The 14599-nt window shown below is 41.9% G+C and overlaps 1 protein-coding gene across 4 annotated transcripts in view; it reads left to right on the top strand.

Annotated features, from left to right (window-relative positions):
• ALPK1 (alpha kinase 1) overlaps positions 1 to 14599 on the top strand; it is a 55362-nt gene that overhangs the window by 3094 nt on the left and 37669 nt on the right. Inside the window, exon 1 of one of the 4 annotated variants that reach the window (XM_081876676.1) lies at positions 4558 to 4701. The exons of 1 other annotated variant lie outside the window; for it this stretch is intronic. The gene's annotated coding sequence lies outside the window, so the exon portion shown is untranslated. Of the gene's footprint in view, positions 1 to 4557; positions 4702 to 10482; positions 10752 to 11834; positions 11895 to 14599 lie in introns of those variants that run through there. 2 more of the 4 variants (XM_081876678.1, XM_081876679.1) reach the window with 2 other exon arrangements.

The raw sequence follows: 14599 nt of genomic DNA, 5'->3' as shown, positions 1-14599 counted from the left end.
AGTACTGTGGCCAGTTCTGGGCACCACAGTTCAAGAAGGACACTGACAAACTGGAACGTGTCCAGAGGAGGGCAACCAAAATGGTCAAAGGCCTGGAAACGATGCCTTATGAGGAACGGCTAAGGGAGCTGGGCATGTTTAGCCTGGAGAAGAGGAGGTTAAGGGGTGATACGATAGCCATGTTCAAATATATAAAAGGATGTCACATAGAGGAGGGAGAAAGGTTGTTTTCTGCTGCTCCAGAGAAGCGGACACGGAGCAATGGTTCCAAACTACAAGAAAAAAGATTCCACCTAAATATTAGGAAGAACTTCCTGACTGTAAGAGCTGTTTGACAGTGGAATTTGCTGCCAAGGAGTGTGGTGGAGTCTCCTTCTTTGGAGGTCTTTAAGCAGAGGCTTGACAACCATATGTCAGGAGTGCTCTGATGGTGTTTCCTGCTTGGCAGGGGGTTGGACTCGATGGCCCTTGTGGTCTCTTCCAACTCTATGATTCTATGATTCTATGAAATTCATTAAGCACATGTTTGTAGAAAATATCCGTACTTCAACTTCTGGCATCTCCAGGTAGGGCAGAGGAAGACTCCTGTGTGAGTCTTTGCTGTGCAGTGTAGACCAGGAACTGGAAACCTCAGCCCTGAGGGCCACCTATGGCCCTCCAGTTCTCTCTACCTGGTCCTCAGGACTCTCCCCAGCCTACTCCCTCTCTCCAGGCCACACCCCTCTTTGGTCCTGTTTCCCCCACTTCTCAGCTGCCTTTGCCTGACTGGAATTTGCCCTCCCATTTTCTGGGATGGAGAAACGTCGTGGAGCCAGGGAGTTTGGGATGAAACCTATTCAATTATTTTTAAAACTTAAATATCACTTTTCATTTATAAACTTTGCATAAACCTCAGAGCAACTCTCAATATATACACATAAAACTATTACAATTATTAAGTAACAACAATCAAACATCCATCATATAATTATGTGCTGGAAGCTGCCCAGAGTGGCTGGGAAAACCCAGTCAGATGAGTGGGGTATAAATAATAAAAGTATTGTTGTTTTAGTAGTAGTAGTAGTAGTAGTAGTAGTAGTAGTATTGTTTTAGTAGTAATAGTGCTGTTGTTGTTGTTGTTATGTTCCAGACACCAAACTATTTTTTCACTTGCTCTACAAACTGGATTCAGCAGGTGCAAGCCATAGTTTACCAGTCTGGACAAAGCAGTAAACATTAGTTTGTCTGAAACCAGGATTAGAAGGAAGAAATTGTCACATGCCCAGGGCTCAGCACTGTGTGGTTTACAGGAATCCAGCACTCCTGAAATTTTTGAACAAATAAGTTCTGTGAAAAAGGAATAGGTGAATGGAAAGGTTTAGGCAATAAATATACTGGAAAGATGTTTTTATCATACAGTGTTTGAAATAAATATTTGCCACAATACAGCCAAAATTAATCACTTTTACAGCAGTTTGATTCTTTGGAATGAAATCAATACTTATAAATATGTCCTGTTACATTTAATGTGCTTGAAAAATGATTAATTTTGTCTGGAATGTTCTCCACTGATTTCCAGAAAATCCATTTAAAATCTGCATATGTTTGAAATGCACATGAACTGTTCACAAGCAAAATATTGGAAGTGAAAGGAAGAACAAGGTTTAAGAGGAAATGGGGGAATCTGAAGAGTGGAAGCTGATCACATGTTTCAATTTACCAAGTATGGAAACTATAGTTAAACTGAAAGAAGCATATAAAAATTTGAGCTGGGAAGTCTTGTTTTCTCTAACGGGCAGATATATATCCACCTCCAAATAATAAAAAGACACTATTTTCTTTTCAAAGATCCATCCTATCACTCTTTAGTTTAGACAAACTCTCCATAGGTCTTCAAGAAAGTCTATTCCAGTGTATTTGCTTCCCAGTCTCTAGATGGCAATGTTGCCTCAGACATACTCACCATCGATGCTTTGTCCATGATGCTTTCTTTGTTTGTTCTTCTGAAGGACTCAGTCCTTCCTTAATAAGAAACTGATCCTGCCAGGATTTCTGCACGTGACTGCTTTTGTACACAAGAGTAATCTCACCAAGCTCGACACAAGTCCTCGCGTGCATCTGTTTTGACAAGATCAGGGTTGAAAGTTCTGGACTGACAACCATGGAGACTAAATCCTCTGTTCACCCAGAGAGCAGGTGCAGAGGCAGCAACGGCAGATGCAACACAAGCTTCCTCTTCTTCATTCTCCAGCAAACCCAACAGTGAGATTGTGGCTGTAATTGTTTTTGAGAATCAGAAAGTACGACAATTGAGGAATTATACCCAGGAGAGAAAAAAAGTGAAGAATGAGTAACAAGCGAGGTGTTCTCTTGGAAACAATGCAGAATAATGTGAGATGTGGAAGGAAAGCTTTAGCAAGGAATCAAGGATAATAATCTAAAATCATCACATCAGTGGTTCAAAATCAATGAGAAATAGAAAAGAAATTATATAGGAAGGAGTGAAATTCTGATTCCAGGTCAGCAGATCTCATGAAACAGAAATACAGTGGTACCTTGGGTTACAGACGCTTCAGGTTACATACGCTTCAGGTTACAGACTCTGCTAACCCAGAAATAGTACCTCGGGTTAAGAACTTTGCTTCAGGTTGAGAACAGAAATCTCAGTGCGGCGACAGTGGGAGGCCCTATTAGCTAAAGTAGTGCTTCAGGTTAAGAACAGTTTTAGGTTAAGAACGGACCTCCGGAACGAATTAAGTACTTAACCCGAGGTACCACTGTATTGAAAATCATTTTAGTTGCATATTGTTTTAAAAAGTAATTTACTGAAGCCTAGGTCACTGTGTTTGAAATAAGTTCAGTTGGGCTTATAGGAGTGTGCATAGGTGTGCAAGCTTTGTGTGAAAAGTTTAGGCACCTGCTGGAAAGGAGCTCACACCCACTTTACTCTTCCCCAGTAGTTTCAAGTCAGTGCAGCACATCAGCTAAGCAAAAGTCATCATGGTCATTGCTTTCTCTTTAACCACGGTCTATAGCCAAGACCAAACCTTGGTGAATGTGATGCCATGAATCCTGTACCCAAAGTGTTATTTCATTTCATTTCTCGGATTAAATTCAGACCTGCGCCTTCCCAATTTAGCACACTGCTGCCTCAATAATTCAGAAGTAACCTAGAGGCGTTTGCTTGCTTGCTTGCTTGCTTGCTTGCTTGCTTGCTTGCTTGCTTGCTTGCCTGCTTGCCTGCTTGCTTGCTTGCTAAAAATCTTTATAAATCGCTTAATATTTGAAACATCTTCAAGTGGTGGGCTATGTAAACAGTATCATTAAAACAAAAATGCAACATATAAACAGTAAAACTGTAAATAACAACAGGTCCAGAACTTCATAGGAACATAAGGAGCTGCCTTATATCAAGTTAAACCATTGGTCCATCCAGCTCAGTATTGTATTCATTAACTGGTAGTGGCCAGCGGCTCTCCAGGTTTTTTGACAGGGGGCTTCTTCAGCCCTGTGTGGAGATGCCAGAGTTTAAAGCTGGAATCTTCTTTGCATAAATGCTCTGCTCCATCACAGACTTACAGCCATTCAGTGCTGGTTTTGCTGGATATTTTCTGCCATATGGCTAGGAAGAAAGCTGTGATGGACACCCCAAGAGGTCCCTCTGCTAGCTCTACTTGTCAACAAATCCCCATAGGCCATTAGTTTTCATAGAATTGTAGAGTTGGAAAGTACCCCAAGAGTGATCTAGTCCAACTCTGCAATGCAGGAATCCTTTGCCGAACATGGGGCTTCAATCCATGGCCCTGAGATTAAGCGTCTCTACCAACTGAGCTTCCCCAGTTTTGTAGCTGGCTGCATTGTTTGTTCTATGAAATCAGTATAACCGTCCTTGGGAATTGTATCTTGGTGAGAGTTGCAGTTCCTTTTGCAATGAGAGTGAAGGAACAGAAATAAGAGAATCAGAGTGGTCATGAAGACAGAGCAGGGCTTCAATGGAAGAGATTTGCCTTCAGAAGCTCTCAGGAATGAATCCATCAAGCTGTTGTTGCTCCTCAGCATTGGTTTGAGAGCTTTTGCCTACATGCCCTGCATGGATTTCCCAAAAATGTCTGGTTGGTCATTGCACAGAAGAAGTGGCTCTCTGCATTGGGAGTTAGGCTTCCTTTAGCAATAAACAGCAGCTGGGGGGAGGAGGAATTGGGTGGTGCTTTGTATAAAAGCCCTTGCCCCTCAAAAAGACACTTTTTCCTTGACCAGTTAGATTCACATAGTGAGAGAGGCAAAGCCTTCAAAAAGTTCTGCAGAAGGAGCAGCTGAGAAGGAGAACCCAAAGGCTGGAAAGAACTAAAGCAAACATTCTTGAATTTTCGGGTGAGGGAATATTGCAGGCCCTTTCCAAACGGTATTTTTGTGCCAAAAATGTTGGCAAGCACAGCCGTAAAGTAGTGGTGAATGCACAGCCACAGCACTCCACTCTACTGTAGAAAAAGGGTTCAGAAAGAGTAAAAGCCAGAGCCAACTGAAAAGTGTAGGGAGAATTCAGGAGGGCTCTTCACCCGAACCCCCTTTTCCCAGCAGAGTGCCAGGAGCTCTTTAATGGCCACAGCTGCTCATGAGGACTACAAAGGCTAATAACCGTATCATGAGATGAGTCATAAACAACACACGGTGGTTGTCACAGTCATGTCCTTCAGCAGCGCATCTCATCTGGAGAGACCTCCGGTAGATTGATTCCCTTTATACCCCAGTGCAATGGTTTGGCACACTCACACATCTAATTACCAATACCACGTTACGCAATTTCGTGTTGAGTGCGTGTGGGTTTGTTGGTTTGTTTGTAAAGGACTTTAATAATAGCCAATATGCTGTTTTAATAGAGGCAGACTGAAATTCAGAATAGGTGTCCCCACATTCCTGATTGCACTGAACCTTCTTACAGGACATTGGCATCAGCATTTTAAAGAGTCAGTCCTTTAGTCCACATAGCTCACTGAGCAGATGGGAAAGGGTTAGGTTAGTCCAGGATTCCCCAAACTTGGGTCTCTAGCTGCTTTTGTACTACAACTCCCATCATCCCTAGCTAGCAAGGCCAGTGGTCAGGGATGATGGGAATTGTAGTCCAAAAACAGCTGGAGACCCAGGCTTGGGAAACCTTGGGGTAGTCCATCCCTCCTTCACCAGGCCACTTGCCTGAAGGCCCATTTTTAACTAACCTGCTTACAGCGTAGCATCCTGTATTTCTGTGCTAGTTATGAAGCACAGGGCTTCATTTCCTCTGTAGTCAGCATGGAAACTCAGGCTACTAATCTTATAGCAGACCTGCAGCGGGGAGCAGGGGTTGCTTGGTTGTTTGCAGGCTAGTAACTTTTGTGAACTTATTTACAAGGCTGATTCTGGGAAATCTTTGGAAAGTGTATTTATGTGGATCGAAGTATTCATAAGTCTTGTTTTTTTCAAAAAAAAGCAAAAGTCTGTCTTTATGGACATGAGTAGCTGAAAATGCCACATGATTCAGCCCAAAGAGGATTTTCACACTGCACAGCTTGAAAAGCTACTTACTTATTTATTTATTTATTTATTTATTTATTTATTTATTTATGTTTCAACAAAGGCACCATTTATAAGTCTTGGATTCCTTAATATTCACTCAGTTTAATTACACCCTTTTATTTTGTACCCACTTTAATCTGTGAAGTATTAGTGTACAAGTGTGTCCACCAACGAAAAGGTTACACTGTGGAATGGAGTGTTGTTCAGGATGCCAACCAGCCAGTTATTGCCTTTTGGGGAAGCCTCCATTCCATTTTCTCTTCATCTGATTTTCTATTCTGTGGTTATTTAACCTCAGTCCTCATTCAGTTTTTTTTGTGGGGAGTGGTTCCCTAACCTTTTTGTTTCCCCTCCACACTAACTTTTATTTTTGCAAGCCTTTTTGAGTCTTCCAAAGCTATTTTGTCTATATAAGGATTGGTACTCAATGAATTAAGGTCACTGCTAGTATAGAGGATGCTACCCATCAAAAGCTGTATTCTGTATACAGCAGAAGATGACTTTTATTTTTGCATGTTGTGATTTTTTTGTCCAGTGTGATGTTAAACAATCTATTCCCTTTCAATTATTGCTTTCCAAACAATGTAAATTCTAAATGCAAGATGCAACATTTACTCGAATCTTGTTTGGTGCAATTTATGAGTTGGTGGTTAGAAATGATATAGGAAGTGTAGCATCATCTTTCTCTCATGAGTGGTGTGACCTTGCTTGGAGGGGTGGGGTAGTTTCTGTCCTCTTATAAAAACCCTTCCTCATGAAAAAACAGTGGGCTTTCACAACACAGAAGGGGCATTGGTTTATAGGCCTGCGCATGGTCTCACAAGAGAACACTGTTCAATAGGCTTCAAAGCAATTCAGCTATGGCATAACTGTGGCTGGGCCACATGTAATATAGCCTGTAGCTCTTTAAAGAGGATTAGCTTCAGATCAGGAGGAGTATTCATCGCTGGGTTTCATGTAAAGCAGAATATGCTAATGAAATGGAAATGTCTACAGCAAACATTGCATGATAACATAAACCCTCGAAACTGAGCTTAGCGCCTTGATAGTCCACTCTGAGAGACAAATTTCTTTATCTTCATGTTAATCAGATGGGCAGGGGTGGGTGGGAGGGAGAGCATGATTTTACCACAGTAAACCCTCTGAGGTAATTTATAGTTTCTCCACCACCAGCAGCATATTAAGTCAAGCTAAATTCAGTGGTGCTTTGCTTCCCCCCTATTTTGTATATGGTTTAGTTAAAGTAACTAACAGGCACCCTAAGACAAATTGATTCACCATGAAAAGCTATTTTTGCTTTTATTTTTACATTCCTGGAAAGCATGCTATAATTTAAATCGGCTGGAGAACCTGTGGCCTTCCAGAGGTTGTTGGACTCAAGCTCCCATCAGCCCCAACCAGCATGGACAGTGGTCAAGGATGATGGGAGTTGTAGTCCAACAATATCTGGAGGACCACCAGTTTTCCACCCCTGGTGCAGCATGACAAAGAAATGGAGAAACAAGGGTTCTTCAGATGAATGGACAGGACTAAATGCAGTGCTAAAATTATAATGGTATTGATGGTGATCTAATGCTAATAATGGGTGGGATTCAACTATTGTCATTGTTATTATTATTTATATACCATCCTTCATCAAGAGATCCCAGAATAAAATATAATTATTTACACAACTACATAATTAGACCAAAGCAACAAATCCGGCTAGCAGAAAACTGCAGAAGAGCTTTTCCTAGCATAGCAGGGCTCCCCTCCTCCCCTGCATTCCTAGGATGCCCCTGTTCTAGATTGGGGGTGGCATTCTAGAACAGAATGCAGGAGAGGCAAGGGTTGGCGGTTCTGCCTGGCTAGCTGCAATGCTTATACTGATTGAACCATTGCCATAGCACCATGTTAAAATCCAATAATAATAATGAGCTTAGATCTATTTAAAGCGTGTTTTTTTCCACCACTCTGTTTTTACTGTTCTTAATTACTGTTACCATGATTTCTTCTTGACCCATGCACAACCAACCCATAGTCAGGTCTGAGCAGCATTTGGTCCCAGGCCAAACCTAGCATGGCTTGTTCCTTCATCCCCAAGTGATCATCTTCCAGGAGAATGGCCCTTGGTGTCAAGGCAGGGTTGTGTGGGCCACCAAAGAAATGTCCAGATTATTCTAGATGTTGCATTCTAAATGCAAATGTGGCCTATGTTTCTATCTCCACTCTACATATGCCAGTGCTCTGAAGCCATGCTGAAACCTGGTTGTTGCCTGGGACAAATGTAGGCTTGGGTGGCATGTCTGAAAGCGCCCACTTTTCTCGTTAGGTTTCTATCAATGAATTCTTCTATTCATTAGTCCCACATTCTGCCTACCCTCCATATGCACTTCCATTAGGGCAGGGGGAATTTACAAAGTAAAAGAAATACGTGGCCAAAGGCAGAATCATGAGGGAGTCATAATTTAGAGAACAAAAGCACCTGTTGTTTCCCCTAGTAATGACCTTAAAAGTACAAGTTTGGACTGTTTCTCTCTAAATACGACCATCTCACAAGACATGGCTGCATGTGGAAAAGGGAATCGACATTAAGAGCAATAAATTTGAAAAGCTCATTAAAAAGACATAATGAATTTGGTACACCACATATTTCTAGATCAAAGTTACCTTTGAAGTGACCAAACTCCAGCCTGTGAATCAGTGAAACTGCTTCCTTTCTGTTCTGATCTTACTTGGTGGTGTCCAATAAAACAGAAGTTAAGGAAATTGTTGTTATCTGAATATGGCTAGAAGGAGTCATCTCTGAATGACAGTCTTGTCCCAAAGCAACAATCGTGGAAATCATTAGGAAGGCAAGGCCAAGTGACGCAAGGAATAAGGTTGTTTTTTGAGTTAATCTTTTCCTGCAGCCGTCGTCACCCGCAACTCCCGTCCACTTGCTGTGTGAAACAGCGTAGTCTTTGTCAACGTTAACAGGGTCTGGGAAGACTTCTCATTCATGAATATGTATCATCAGCTCTCCATGTCTACAGAGACAAACCCTTCAAAACTGCAATAACCACCGCCTCCCCCCCCCTCCTCTCACCAACCAACCAGCCGCCCAAATCCTAAGCTATTGGGCTGAGGGAGCTGAAATGCTAGCAAGTAATGTGAGCTCACGCTTTCGAAATGAACTAGAGGAACTTTCTGCTCTAAACCTTTCTTAGGACTCGTCGAAGCCTATAGAACACTTTCATTCTTCATGGGCAAATGGGCAAAACTTGCCATGACCTCTCAGGGGGAAAGAAACACTTTTGCATTTTAGTGTTCTAGCCTCAAGCATGAATAGCAAATGTTTCACTGCACACTGTACCAGTAGCGTGTTTTCAGTTCTTTTGCAAAACTAGCTGCATCTCAACTTCTGACCTGTAAATCACATAACGCTCACAAAGTTCCTTACATTAAATAGTCAGTCTGATGCGAATGGGGCTTCTCGCATGAATCCTCACACACAGTGCTTTTTTCTAAAATAATGTTTAGGGGTACTCTCATTTTCCTACCCTTATTGAAATACTGTCCCTCAATGAGGCCAAACTTAGATTCACAAAATGTTTAGGTGTATGCGTACCCCTGCGTCCCCCCAGAAAAAAATGTTGACATGCTCGCACATGTCAACATTTAGGTTGCTTCTAGGCGGCCTCTTTATTGAGCATTATCTTAATTAGTTTGCAGAAAGTTTGTAGGGAGGTTATATGATGCCATGTCAAGCAATTGTTATTCCACACTTTCCTGTCAATTTACAGTACAGTGGTACCTCGGGTTAAGAACTTAATTCATTCCGGAGGTCCGTTCTTAACCTGAAACTGTTCTTAACCTGAAGCACTACTTTAGCTAATGGGGCCTCCCACTGCCGCCGCCGCGCCAGAGCACGATTTCTGTTCTCATCCTGAAGCAAAGTTCTTAACCTGAGGTACTATTTCTGGGTTAGCGGAGTCTGAAACCTGAAGCATATGTAACCTGAAGCGTATGTAACCTGAGGTACCACTGTATTTGCAAACAGGCATTTTCTTTCTGGAAGCAACTAACATGGAATTGAGCATGTAACCTGAGGTACCATTGTATATGCTGTGAAAGCCTGTTTTTTCTTTTCTTCTTAAAAGTGGGGTTTGTTGCACAAGAGTGCCCAATCCACCTTAACTGCATAACCTGAATTTGGTAGTATATGTTTGAATCCCACCATCAAATTCCCAATAGTTTGGAAGTGCTCTTAGTTTGTATCATAACAGATAAGAATTTTTCAGTAGATATACTGGCAACGACTATTTTATGCTGGTTTTCTGCTGCCAGCCCCGTGTGCTTAAGCATGTCCCACCCTGTTACACTCCATTACCCTCCGCCTCACCCCTGTTACGCCCCCCATTCTGCCCTCTTGCGAGTCCAAAAGCACCTCCGGGTGTCGGTGTGTAATACATATAAGCTAATGTTGAATGAATATGTTTTATATGTTTTTAAAGATCTAAATATTTTGAGGAATGGATGTAAGATGGTTAAAGCCTATCAGATGTGTTTTGTATTTAGGCTTAATTAATAACCTGAACACCTTTAGGCTGCAATCCTATACAGTGGTGCCCCGCAAGACGAATGCCTCGCAAGATCAAAAACCCGCTAGACGAAAGGGTTTTCCGTTTTGGAGGTGCTTCGCAAAATGAATTTCCTATGGGCTTGCTTCGCAAGACGAAAATGTCTTGCGAGTTTTTCCGACTTTTTTTTCCTCCCCCCCCCCTTTTTCTAAGCTGCTAAGCCGCTTATCTGCTTATCCGCTAAGCCAATAAGCCGCTAAAAGCCGCTAAGCCGCTAATAGCGCTAATCCGCTAAGCCGTCAATGGGCTTGCCTCGCAAGACGAAAAAACCGCTAGACGAAGAGAATCGCGGAACGGATTCTTTTCGTCTTGCGAGGAACCACTGTACATGTTTATTTGGGAGTAACTGTATGGGACTTACCTCTGAGTTGACATGCATAGAACTGCACTGTCAGAGACTTGATGCTCTCCAATAATCAAAGCTCTTCAACCAAAATGCTTTTCAAAGTCTTGAATTCCCCTACTTTCAATTGCACACTTTTCACCAGTTTGCATAAGGAAAGCTACATAGCAGCAGTGATGCAAGCGAAGAAAAATGATACTGTGGAACTATACTGTATAACTATGGGTCAAGACTATAGTATGCTTGCACAAAACTAAAGAAAGGAATATCCCAGCAAGGTAAGATTAATGGAGAAAATCCTGCATAGCCTGTTATATTAAATTTCTATGTCATGTACAGATAAAACTTTGAGGACTAATATAGCCTAGTGGACAGAGTGCTGTATTTAGTCAAAGTGGGGTATGAATTAGCTCTCAGCCTTAATTTGCTTTCTGTTATAACAGCTAACTCACAGGAAGGGAAAAGATAAAAGAGCAGTCCTTATGCCAGCTGGAGTAAACTGAATGTCCTGTAACATATTCAGACTCCCAGCTATAAAGAAGTCAGAGGAAACAGGCCTCTGAATACCAGTTGCTGAAAACTGGTGCTGCTGCACTCAGATCTACTGGCAAGCTCTTCTTACGTTCTTAAGAAACAAAATATAATTAAGTTTTGCATTTTAGTCTACTAATATCACAAATGAATAGCAAATGTGACCAAATCATGTTGTAAGGAAATATTGTTTCAAGGAAAAGATGTAGCTCAGTGGCAGAGCACATGTTTTTAATGCAAAAAGGTCCCAGGTTCTGTCCCTGGCATCTCCAGGTAAGATGGGAAAGACTTCCATCTGAAACCATGGAAAGCCACTGCTGGTCAGAACTGACAGTACTACATGGACCAATGGGTCCGAATCACTATAGACAAGTTTCCTGCGGTCCTGTAGAGTGAAGCATTATGACCCAATGGTTATAGGCTGCTTTGAACATTATGTTTTTCACAACCTAGTTGCTAGGAGACTGGGGCTACAATCCTATGAACTTTTTTGTGGGAGTAAGCCCCACCGAATACTGCAGTACATAAATCCAAGTTAAAAATGCGTGGGATTGCGCTGTGAGTTTTTAATCCAGAAGGCCTTTGAGTCTCTCCTCTGCCATGAACTCGCCTTCATTATACGCCTTTAGGTACCAGGCAAAAACGTTCCTCTTCAACCAGGCCTTTGGCTGATTACATCTGATACCCTATTAAATGTGTGGGGAGCGGTTTTTCTTTTTATTATGTATTTTGTGTGTTTTTATCTTGTACTTTTATGTAGGGAGCAGCCCTGAGATCTACGGGTGGAGGGCAGTATACAAATTTAATAAACAACAACAACAACTTACTCTATAGGTGGCCTTATACCAATCAGTGTCCCACACCCGCAGTCTGCTGATATGGATAAAATGGTACTCAGCTGTCTTTTGTGTGTGCATGCTTTAAAAACAATGTTATTGTGCAGAGTCCCAAACAGACCATCATATAATTAACTGCATAATCCACTTAATCCCTCAGGCCTGAGGGTTTTCCACCCCTGTCATAGAGAATACTAGGAACGGCTTTAGACATAGTATTTATACGTGTGTGTGTGTGTGTGTGTGTGTGTGTGTGTGTCACATAGAAGATGGAGCCAGCTTGTTTTCTGCTGCTTCAGAGGGTAGGACCCAAACAAATGGATTCAAATGACAAAAAAGGAAATTCCAGCTAAACATTAGGAAGAACTTTGTGACAGTAAGAGCTGAGTCCCTGTAAGGGAAAAGGGTGGGGGGATGATAATAATAATAATAATAATAATAATAATAATAATAATAATAATGGCAGTGTTTGGAAGTAGAATAGACTACCTCAGAAGGTGGTGGACTTTCCCTCATTGGAGAATTTTAAACAGGTAGGCTATCCATCTGTCGGGGTTTCTTTAGCTGTGATTCCTGCCTTGCAGGTGTTGGGCTAGATGACCACTGGGGTCCCTTTCAACTCTAAAATTCTGTGATTCTAATTAACCTCAGTGATAACGAGTTTTTTGGGGGAAGTGCATAAATGACAGCAACAGAAATGGGGTAGCCTGCTTTATAAAGGTCTATCAGGTATACAGTGCTTCCCTAACATCTAATATAACCCAAGTCCATCTCATAAAGCTTAATCTCTATAGTTTCTTTTTTTAAAAAATACAATCTCCTCTCTGCTCCAGGCTACTCTTGATCTCATTTCTAAACACAAGCACTTCTGCTTCTGCTGAGGGAAGGGGGTAGGGTAGACTGTGCAGGAACCAGCCCTCCTCGCCCCCTCCCCGTTTTCCCCATTTTGCCTGTTAATTGGCTGAGACCACCAGAATTTGGAGGACACAGATGTCACTGATAGTTTGCCTAGGGAGCACATTCATGCCCATCTGTTGCAGTCTAGAAGGCTGTTCATACATCCACAAGGCCTTCATTTAATTCTTGTCAGAAAGTAATGTAAATCCCGTTTACCTCAGAGGTCGCAGCCGAGATTTATGCCAATGAGCCCCTTGCAATTTACACACACGCACACTATAGTTCTATAGGAGAAAAGAAACCCTTTCATGTGGGTGCATATTAACAAGAGAGCTTGCCTTAGGAAAGGCTGTCCCTGAGTCAGGGTTTTCCTTATTTTAATACAGCCGGTGCCGTTCGTTATACGAAGCTTTACAAAAAGAAAAAGCGTTTAAACTTGAAACCAGCAAACGAGTAAGATGGCAGCAGAGCCTCAAGCAAATAGCCATGCTTCATCTCTCATTCAGCACATTACAAATGAAATATCCTACCAATTTCTTGCTGTGGTTTCAACATATGCCAGTGGGGAGAAGTGCTGGCCTATTTGTGAAAGAAAAGAAAAGATGTAGTTTTCTGCTTGGGATGGTATTTACACCAGTATGTTCAAAGAGCTTGTGTTTTATTTAAGGAAATCCTGCAACCAAGTAACAAACAAACAAAGAGATAAGCTCATCAGGTATAAATGTGTAGAAAAGTGAATGCTGATAATCCAGTTAATATCATCTAGACCTCCCTGGCTCATCTACAACCCACAGTACACATCACAATAAATCTGTTTTAAAAACTTGCAGCTTCCCCACAAACTGTATGTGTTGTGTGGTATATTCCAACATTTCAAATCATATATTGCTGTAATATTATGCAGTATCATTTATGATACCATATTCTTACCTCAGATTTACATTTAACTTCAAACTACAGTTGTAGGAAAGTATAGAAAAAAGAAATGCAGCGCTGCTCGTTTTGATAAGGAGAGAAACCTCATTAACTTGAAAGTTAAAATTTAAATCTGACCTTTTCAAAGGCCAGGCGTTTGGTGCTCAGCCCTGCTCTCCCTCTGCAGGGCCATTGGACTCATGCTATTGAATTCCAAAGGGAGCAAAATCTGGCCCTTTAGAATGGCTAGATGCAAAGTGCAGTGTAGCGTAATGACATGGGTTCAAAGTGGCTTTGACAAGCACATACTTCAAAGTGCTGAAGGGGCAGGGGGAGAATTTGTACTTGGCTGTACATTTGGTATATCATTTTAAAATCTGGCTCTAATATTGCAGCCCTATACTTTTCTACTCAGAAGTAAGTCCGGCTCAGCTTAGCAACGTAAGCACGTATATAGCACTGCAGCCTAAATTTGCTTTTTAGGTGACCTGCAGCGGAGAGCAAAAAGGCTGCATACACACCGTGTTGAAAGGAAAACAAGAATTAAATCACTAAAATTAGCCACTGGTGAGGAAACTATCCCAGATAATAGCTACGGTTAAGCACAGCCTTGCCTAGATTTGCATGACCAAATGCCTAGGAGAACAAGATCTGTTTTAACCTGGCACCAAAATCTCACCAGAGCTAGAGCATTCCTTGCCACCAACGGAAGGGAATTCCTCATGGAAGTCAGGGAACTCTCCAGAATGACCTAGAATTTGCCACGAGGAGCTGCAAGTGAGATGAGGAAACCTGCAAAAGTTAGGTGGGGGCAGCTTCTGCAAAGCCACATTCTCTGTCATTCCAGAAGTTTCCGCCAACTCTCATGAGTGACAGGCAGTGGGGACTAAAGTGCTTACACAGGTAGGTAAGTAAAGCTTTGTTCCGCAAGCAGAGTTCTTGAATCC

Source organism: Podarcis erhardii, assembly GCF_964252035.2.
Source record: "Podarcis erhardii genome assembly, chromosome: 9".
NCBI lineage: Eukaryota > Metazoa > Chordata > Lepidosauria > Squamata > Lacertidae > Podarcis > Podarcis erhardii.
This window is presented reverse-complemented; position numbering and strand designations above follow the sequence as displayed.